The 10,205-nt window shown below is 36.4% G+C and overlaps 1 protein-coding gene across 2 annotated transcripts in view; it reads left to right on the top strand.

Moving 5' to 3' along the window:
- The first annotated feature begins 1,298 nt into the window (after positions 1 to 1,298).
- The window catches only part of Ddr (discoidin domain-containing receptor 2), a 149,394-nt gene continuing 140,487 nt past the window's right edge, over positions 1,299 to 10,205 (top strand). For both annotated transcript variants that reach the window (XM_085660118.1, XM_085660117.1), the window contains exon 1: positions 1,299 to 1,830. The gene's annotated coding sequence lies outside the window, so the exon portion shown is untranslated. The remainder of the gene's footprint in view (positions 1,831 to 10,205) is intronic.

Genomic DNA, 10,205 nt, shown 5'->3' with positions numbered 1-10,205 from the left:
CAATCCCTTTTACCTGTCACATATCTCGACGACACGATGTGTATCCCTAATGGAAAATTTCCACTTTTCTCTGTAGCGTATTTTTCATTGTTCCATCGTAACGTCTTCCTCATTCTACTTCTCCTTCTATTCTCCTATTTTACAGTCGTCTATATATATATATATATATATATATATACATGTACTGTATGTACACGTATATATGCATCCTTTTCACGAATTTCATCTGAGTCAACTATAAAGGATAGGACTGGTGTTATCTTTGCCGATTTTGCAGGTAGCTACCTAAGTTTCGTATGAGTGTTGATATAGCAACAGTCATGGAAGTATAGGTGAATCGATGAGGTTCTACATCGCGGTATCGCATTCTCCTTGGAATCTAAAAATCCTGGATTCTTTTCGCTGGTGCACATTGTCGTCCATCAGACCGTCGTAAAATTCCTTATCTAGTTGGCCATTTTGGGATTTAAGGAATCAGAAGCGGTGGTCCGGGTTATCTATAAAGCCACCTGATATCATTTTCCTTCAGTCAATGTGTTATTTTGAGTATGAAAGGCCGAAGGGATTATAGCACTGAAATCAAAATCTTATGTTTATAGGTTATCACGATGAAAGAAAATGTTGGTCAAGGATTCGATAAAAATCTATAAACGATTAAGTAAATTTTCATGTACTTGATTATAAAGTAAAACTTTTGAAGTTGATAAGCGTTGGTACGTGTGTACAAATAAGTGACACTATAATATTTTTCAATGGCCGCAGTTGCGGGATGGTAAATCGTGTGGTAGTAAATCGTTACATTTATTTATTTATTTATTATTTTTCTTTTTTAATATCGTCGCAACAACTCCACGAATTTATATTTGTGTAGTTTAATAAATGAAAAATCAATAAAAAGAAGTTGTGCCTGTGTAATAACCGTTCGTGTGTTTATAAACAAAAAAAAAAAAAAAAAAAAAAAAGAAAAAACAAATTAAATTCCGAGAATTACGAGAAAGTACGAAAACATTTACGGCAAAAAGAAAGACGCACGTGGCGAAAGTTAAAGAAGAAGGCAAAGATAAAGAGGGAAGAAGAAGAAAAAGAAATGTAAATAAGAAGAGTTTGTGGTCAGGAAGTCCTTAGAGATAGACGTAGTTGTGGGCAAGAATAAGAAGAGAAGGAGAGTCGTTGGTTGGAATGGGGTGGGGGAGAAAGGGAAGAGAATGTGAGAGAGGGATAGGCGGCAGCCGACGCCGTTTGTGGCTTTCGGCCGAGTCTGCTCGGCTCTGCTCGCTCAGTCGCACTCGAACCGCGCATCGGTCAGGGTCGTGCGCGCGTCACCCTCCGCTCCGCGCGACGAGCTACCCCTATTCGTGTCGGCGCGTATGCGTGTCTTTCTATACTCTGTGGATCTACTACCCGCACGATATCATTATGGAACATGCGTTGTTTACCGACGACTCTTCCTGTTAAGTACGCCTGGTGAATAAACCAATAAGTACGTCGTCGGACTGTCTCTGATTGAAATTGGAATTTTCTTGAGACAGAAGAAGGAAAGATAACCAACTGGTGTTCCGCAACTCCAATTGGATGTTACAAAGACATATTTTATTATAAATCTGATATTATTCAATGGAATGACAGTGTAAGATGTTGAAGTGTCATTCGAGTGTCGTCGGTGATACTTGAGAACAATTTTTTTCTATTCAACTTTTTACGTATATTTGATTTTACGAAAGAAAATCAGTGAAGCACCGTTAAAACCTTCTCATCCTTTTAATACTCGCCAGAGAGATAGCCGTTTTCCCTGGACCAACTATTCTTTTCCAAACAACTTTGGATTGCCTGGTGAGTACGAAACTTAGAAAGAGATGGATTGCCCTCGGCGTAATCTACCGGTGACACGACCTAACCTTCATAAGGGATGGTCGTCCCGCGCTGTTATCTCTCTTTCTCCTTCTTCCTCTTCCTCTCTCTTCCTTTCTCTCTCTCTCTCTCTCTCTCTCTCTCTCTCTCTCTCTTTCTCTCTCTCTCTTTCTTTGCCTTTTCCATCCCCTCTCTATCTTTCTGTTTGCATTTCTTTTCAATCCTTACCCCCCAAAAAAAACTTTTTTCTTTCTCCATAATCAATTTTTTTTTTTATTCGAACAATATATATGCTCTGTTTGGCGATACGCGTGACGGATGATATGTAATCTTATTTGATGACAAGATAGAAGATCCATCGCGCTTATCTTCACCTAAGCAGCCCTTCCTGAAATTGATGACACTCGACGTATGATCGTCGTAAGAACAAGTGTTTACGATATCGTTCTGAAGTGAAGTATCATCGAGAACCTTACGTTCTGAAGATGTTCTTAACAGAAAACGTGATGTACGGGCAACTTACGAATTTCCTGGTTTCTTCGATATTATTTCAACTTTAAAGTAACGTCACTAATCTTTGTTCTTATTGATCCAGTTGATATCAATGCACCGAAACGTAGAACCATTTTAATGAATTCTTTTGAATGAAACTTTTTCACACTTTGTAATTTTAGCGACAAATCTCTCTTTCCTTTTCTCTCCCTCTCTCTCTCTCTCTCTCTCTCTCTTTCTCTTTTTTCCAGTGTTAGTGAAGTTTTCTTCTACCTTTATTCATTTTCAGAACAAAAAGAAAGGAATAAAAAAAGTGATAATTTTATGTATGAAGGGAAGCGGGAAATGTTAAAGATTACAGGAGGCTTCATTGGCGAGTGGAAGGTGACCTATAAATATTCACCATCTTTTCGTACTCCATTGTCGTAAAATATACGAAAAGTTTTCGATCTAGAGAAGGGATGTGGGTTGTGAGGGGTAGGTGGATGAAGTGTGACATTGTCCTGTATACCGAATGAATAAATGCATCTTTCGGTGTTCTTTCCGCAAGGTTTACTCGTTTTGGGAACTTTTCGAATATTCGCATACGTTTTTTTTTTCTTGTTTTTTCTAGCCCAGCAAAAATTTTTTATACTTAGAACGCAAAAATTCAAGATATCCGCGCGCCAAAAGAGATAATCATTAAGAATAATTAAGAATTGTATACGTAAATAGCGTCCTTTTAAAAGTATTATTTAAGAGGAAAAAATTGTATTGATATTTGTATATTTGTATTTACAAATTTAGTAAATAAAATCGTCAAAAATAAATCTAAAATGTATACACGGTCATTCAAATACTTTTTCTAATTTATTTGACAGTAAACGTTCGTAATTTTTTAATCTAAGAAAAAAGATAGTAAAAAGAAGGATGAAGAGTGAGGATCCTGTCGTTAATAGGTTAAAGTTCTTCATTAAGTGACGACATTTCGAAAAGTAAAAAGGAGATTAAAAATGGTAGTCGTGTAGATACTGAAAGGATAGAAAAGTGAAGAACTCCAAAAGAATTCTTTTATCGGATTCCCCATGGCTCGAGTTAAATCGATCGTCGGTAATCCCGATTCCGTGTTTTTGACGTTTAAACATTGTATCTAGCTAGCAATAGTGATTTAGTATAACCTGCGGCGAAAACGTTAAGCGTCGATCGTCTCAAGAAAGTAAAGTACGACATATTGCTTTCTTATATTTTAGTATTGTTACCATGGAAACGGAGGGTTAAGAGGCACGCTTGGATTGGACCAGGGGGAGTGTATGTACTCTACTCGTAGCTTATACTCGTTGCTCTTAAGAATGACCTTTAGAGGAATACCTATAGAGCCGTGTGACCTCCGTTACACGTGATCTGGCAATTAGGTGTAACCAAGCATTTACTTCGGTGGTCAAAGGAACGATATTTTCGTTCTTGTAATGTTATACTCCGTAAGGAAAAAGAGAAAGAAAAATATTTGAAATATCTATTGCTGGTTATCGTTCTTTTATACGCTTGCAATCGATTGATACATAGGTATATATATATATATATATATATATATATATATATATATATATATATTTGTTTCGATTTCACCAAATTGACTGAATTCATCGTTGGTAACGTTCTTCGTTGGTTATGTAGTATATGGTTCGAAAAGAATCAATAAGAGATCATATCGTGATGGAATCAAATTTTGACGTTATACATTCGATATGTTGTACAATTAAATTTCATTGGTTCGTAAATTTTCATATGCAATGCCCGCATTTATCTCGTTCCCGTTTAAATGTTTACCATTTAACCAATGAGCTCACTTTTGTTGCTAATATAATATATGGTGAAATTGATGATCCGCTTATGTCATCATCATCTGTAATGAAATTAAATATTCCGTCAATTTTATATTTTTCATATCTCTCCCTTCCATTAGATCGTTTTATCATTGATCAACGATGAAATTTCGAATCTATTAAAATATTAATAATCTTTCAGATCGGATAGAAATTGAAATGAGATAGGCAATAATAATACAAATTCACAATTGACGTATGATTAAATTATTTAGAACGTACATTAGTAAATTACATTACATATTATCTAAATCGTTCAATTATAATTCATATAATATTTCCACTTGCTTGGAAGTTTGATAAGAAGTGCATTTTTAAATGGAACAACGATATGTTTGGTCAGTATAAAATAATCGAATGGTCTAGGCATTAGCCGTAACGATCATGAGTGCAACACACTGTTTCATGAGAATCGTAGAGTTTGAGGTGGTCTCGTACGACGTTTCGATTTCTGCGCCATGTAAGAAAGTATGAGAAATTGAAAGATTTGAGATAGGCGAGGTCGAGGTAGGTCTTTTAAAGAGAGAAAGAGAGAGAGAAAGAGAGAGAGAGACAGAGAGAGAGAGAGAGAGAGAGAGAGAGAAAGAGAGACGTGTACGGTCTCAGCACAGAGTCGCGTGAAACCGAGTGACTTATACCCTCGTCCTTACTACACGAGAATACACTTATGCGCCAAGGCATTCATTTTCCGCTATCGTGAGCTATACTCCCTTTCTCTCTCTCTCTCTCTCTCTTTCTTTTTTTTCTTTCTCTCTCTTTCTCTCTCTCTCTCTCTCTCTCTCTTTCTCTCTCTCTCTTACCCTCACTTGGCTGAGCTAGCAGAGAGATTGAAAAATTCTAGATAAGATATTAAACTATCACATCGGCATACTACAATTGAACTTCCTTTAGGAGTGTCTCTTCAATACTTCCGTTATTTTTTGCACAAATTTTCCCAAATATGAAAATAATTAATCCAAATCTGATACTTTTCGATTTGTCCTCCGAAGATAAAATCTTTATCCTCGAAGGATCTCATTTTTTTTTCTTCCTCTTTATTCCTCTCCTCCTTCTCAATAAATTGAAAATTGCCTCGTAGGAATGATTTAAATATCTCGAATAATATATGTACGTATGCACGTATATACTATAGGAATGTACTATAGAAGATGGCCGTTAATATAAAGAATCGTTCCTATCTACTAGCACCCTTCGTAGATCGAAGGGGGAAAAAATATGTTCCACCAACGGAGACTTATATTCGTGAATTATTGTTCGGTAGGGATTCTATAAACGAGTATCTCCAATCGCAAAAGCGGCTTCGTTTCATGATGTACACTCGCTGTAAAATACGAAACTCATCGTATTTGCCGAAATTAATCGTGGCCGGACTCTCACTGTTGCTAGTTGAAATGCACGAAGTTACGAATACCATCCACTCGTTCCCTCGCTCTGACTGCCCCTCCCCCTCCCTCTCCCCGTCCCACCCTCTATCCTACCTCTACCAATTCCAACTAGCTCACTTCGGTCCGTGCATATTTCGAATGACAACGCGAAATTATTTACCGCGCGTTTGCACACGAGTCTCGTATTAATGTCTTTCAGTTACGTACCTTCAATGTTCATATGTATACACGCGCGTATAAGTATATATACACTAACATACACACACACACACACACACACATACACACACACACACACACACATACACACATATATATATATATAAACCTTTTATAAAACTATACTTCGTCGGACACGTGGAACGTCGACGTTGGCGCACGTGCGTGCTAATTATACGCTTAATTACGAAATGATTACCTGTAAAATGCCTTCTAATTAACGATCATGCACGGCGCAATGCTCTTTCATTAGAGAGAGCTACCCTTGTATACGAATCAAGCGTGGAATAAATTATAAATATGATTTATAATCGCTCCCGGTGAAACACTCGCGGCATGTATTTGAAAATTGTTACCGTCGATGCATCTCCCTCTTTCTCATTCTCTCTCTCTCTCTCTCTTTCTCTCTTTCTTCTTTTCTCTCTTTCTCTCTTCGCCACGAAATAGTCATTTCAAGCAGTATCTTAAAAATAAAAGGTTTAACGTTAACGTCATACTACGTCTAGCACAGATATATAATTTTCTGAATCCGTGCTAACGCGCTTGAGAATTTGCCCGGGGAGTTAGCATGATTCATGAAAGGTTCTCTACTGAGAACTAAACGGAAATACTTTCTTTCCGTGTTGTTGTGTCGTTAATGCACGGTATCGTAGGTGGAAGCCCGTTTATGAGCGATCATACGGTATAATGTGAAAACCGTTGTAATTTTCAATGGAGGTAGACAGAAATGTATGTAAAAAAAAAAAAAAGAAAAAAAAAAGAAAAAGAAAAAAGCAAAAAAGAAAAAAAAAAGAACATTTAAAATTTCCATTTGTTCGTAATACGCAGTAGTTCCTATCACGAACTCCATACTCGGACAAGAAAGAACACAATGCCGGGGGTTGGCAACCGAAGCTAAAGCTCGTCTCGGCTAGGGCCGTTTCGAGTGGATGAAAAGGTGTGCATGAAAATGTTTTGAAGTATAATGGTGGTGCTTGACCGAAATAGCAAGCCGCGGGAGTCGAGAAAGTGTTTTCAAAGGCTGTGATACTTGCAACGTGACTACTGTATTCGCGTACGTATCCTCTGTCGGGGATAGGCATAGAAGTAGTAATGGTACCTTTGAGAAGGTGAAAAGAATACACTGAGAAAAAAGATAGAGAATGCTTTCTCAAGAGTTTCATACACATTATTCTAGGATTTCGATTCATCGACACTGACGTGAGATCTTTTTTCTTCTTGTTCATTTCTTTTTTCTTTCTTTCTTTTTCTTTTTTTTTTTCTTTTTTTCTTCATTTTTTCAAAGTGACAATGTCACATTCCTACAGATGAATTTCTTAAAAGAGTTGTTCGCCTGTGTCGCCTTTAGCTTTTGGCATAATAGTAATAAAAAGAAATATACTTTTGAAATACTAATTAGAAAGAAAATTTATGATAAAGTCTGTTGTATCAAACATCTTCTGTTAAATTACATTTGATTTGAATTGAAACATCGCAAAGGAAATAATGAGGTAAATTTGTAAGTACTACAATATTAATCATAAAAGTAATCATAAGATTTTCCATTGAATCGGATAGACTTGATTGGAATCGAAGATTGAAGGTTCAATTCAATATAAAACCAGGTCAAGATGGAGCGAATTATAGCGGATTATACCGTATGATCGCTCATAAAAGGATTAAGGAACTATTGTAAGGTGTGCATTGAACTCTATTTGAGTTTTCAATAATCCTATTTAAAGGATAATTCTCAATGAAATTCGGATATGTATCAAATGAAATAGAAGGATTTCGGATAGGAATAACTATTTCGGCTTTAATCGTAAATCTATTAATCTCTTTTAACAAACTCAATCTTACGAGATCCTTATGTTTTCTCCATATTTCTGGTGAACCTCTTATCCGAAGTAGAAACTCAAAATGTACTTTATACGGTTTGAAAATCCACTTTTATCCATGTAAGAGCTAGTGCCATGCTAAGCTTAAAGAGAGACTTACTGTCAATTTAACTTTTGAGATTGACTCGCTACGAAATTTAATTTTCTTCGAAAGTTAAACCTTTGCGAGATCAACAACACGAACTCGAGTTGCCGTGATAAGGGGAATCTTTTTTTTTTTTTTTTTTTAATGTAATCGCAAGATGCACAACACAAACGAATGCAACCTTAAAGATATCAGAGGCTTTTAAAATTTAAGATTTCTTTATTATTATTTTTTTTTTCTTTAATACGACACTCAAAAGTAAAGTGAATTTATTTTATCTCGTAATTCCTTTTCAAATACCTACTTCTTTTTTTTTTTTTTTCTAATCCATCGATATTACCAATTCATTCCTATGTGATATCTAGATGCACATGAGAAAATCCTTTGAGCGCAATTCCATTATCATAATCGAGCAGTTATTCACTTCGACGATAGAGACATAATCGAGCCAATAATATGGTCCTCGTTAAAGTACAAATCACTTTCACTAAGACGATCGAATAAAAGGAATCAATATCCATGCTCATGCGTCTCGAATCAACATAATCCAGTTCTCAACGATCGAGAAAAGTAATAACAGAGATAATACTCAGAGATAACACAGAAGTATCTAAAAAATGGTAAACGTTTTCAACGCGCATTTGTAAAAGAAAGAAAAGAAAGAGAAGGGTTACATTCGAGATATCTGTCGAGCATTATTGAAAATCCGTATGCGTCTGAGTAAGGTGGTGATAGCAGTTTGAGATGAGGAAGTTTCTTTGGAGGAGGGAAGAAGGAAGCCAAAGATACTTTGGTTCCCTTTTAGGTATTCGTGCATAAACGGCACCATGCCTGCAGCAATGTGGCAGCGCCTTCAATACTAAAGACACCAAAGAGAGAGAGAGAGAGAGAGAGAGAGAGAGAGAGAGACAGAGAAGGTCTCACAGCAAGCAAGTGCTCGTCTAGTTCGAGTCTGTGTTGGCAGAGTACGAAGAGACAAAGACCGGCAGCTTTAGAGAAACCACCTTCGTCTAACGGCCTTGGATAGAGAACACCCTAAGATTCCGGATATGCAACTTCGATGGGATAGTTTGCCGATGGAATTTCCTCGTGAATGCTCTGGCACGTCGCCCGTCTTTCGACTATCATCGACGCTGCGCGTAATCCCGTGGGAAAGATGGCTGCTTTCAGAAATAAGGGATGCTTCATAACTGTCGGATGAGTGCTTGCTTGACCATACCACAGGGGAATTTTGAAATTGCCGCGGTCATGGGCAAATGCTTCTCCTATCCTGTAGTTTTGAAAGAGAGAGAGGAGAAAGGAGAGAGAGAGGGAGAGAGAGAGAGAAAATATCCAGACTCTCTAAGGAACTATCCTCAAATTAAAAAAAAATTGAAAATCATATAAAAAGAATTATAGATAAATTGATAATCCGATGATTTAATTATAAATGATAGAGTAAATTTGATATTTTCAAGTTGAACATCCAGCTGGTGTAAATGAATTAATGTTCCTTCCGAATATTTTGAATAGTAATTCAGTAAATAGCAGAAATAGAAGGAATAGTGAGAAGACACGTATCCGTTTGGCGGACGTGGCACGATTCTCTCTCTCTCTCTCTCTCTCTCTCTCTCGTTCTCTCTCTCTCTCTCTCGTTCTCTCTCTCTCCCTCTCTCTCGTTCTCTCTCTCTCTCTCTCTCTCTCTCTCTCTCTCTCTTTCTCTAAAGTGATATGAAACTTTTAGAGATGAAGACATTTTGTCAGAAGGAATAACATAAAGCTGAAGTAATGTCTCGCGAGACGACACTCGATAGGACAATTTTTATAGGCAGAATCAAGTTCTGATGTGAAATTGATTACACCATAAAGTTTGAAACAAAAGTTCGTGAAGTTCTATAACGTCCCATTCACCCGAAGTACGACGAAAGTTCAATACGGTTTTTTATTTATTAATTTTTTTTTTCTTTCCTCTTTTCTTTCTTTCTCATTGTAACTCTTTGTCAAAAAATTTCTTTAATGCCATCGGAAAGTTCATTTTCTCGTTTCTGTTAGTTTGTTCTTTTCTTTGCTTTTTATTTTTTTTCCTTTTTTTTTTTTCTTTTTTTTTTTTTTTTTTTTTTTTGAAACGATAAACAAGAGATTAAAAAACACAATCCTTTGATTTGAAATTCTATTGTACGATGGAAAATATGATGTAACAGATTGATAGAAGTAAAATTTTATTCCGATTGTTCTGAAACTTTTGACAAGCACTTATTTATTTTGATTACTACTCGACATGCCCTAACAAGGCACGTTGATTTCTTTCAGAATAAACGTTCTTCTCGTTCAGTTCTGAACGATGTTATTCAAGTAGCCTTAAAAAAGATTACTTTTAACAATGGAGAACAAGGAGGAGGATCAAGCGCGATTATTAATTCTAGTACACCGAAGATAAAGACGGACATGGGTAAGAAAG

Source organism: Vespa mandarinia, chromosome 11 (genome assembly GCF_050613455.1).
Source record: "Vespa mandarinia isolate Hongniang chromosome 11, ASM5061345v1, whole genome shotgun sequence".
Taxonomy (NCBI): Eukaryota; Metazoa; Arthropoda; class Insecta; order Hymenoptera; family Vespidae; genus Vespa; species Vespa mandarinia.
Note: the sequence above shows the minus strand (reverse complement) of the source record. Positions and strands in the feature narration are given on the sequence as shown.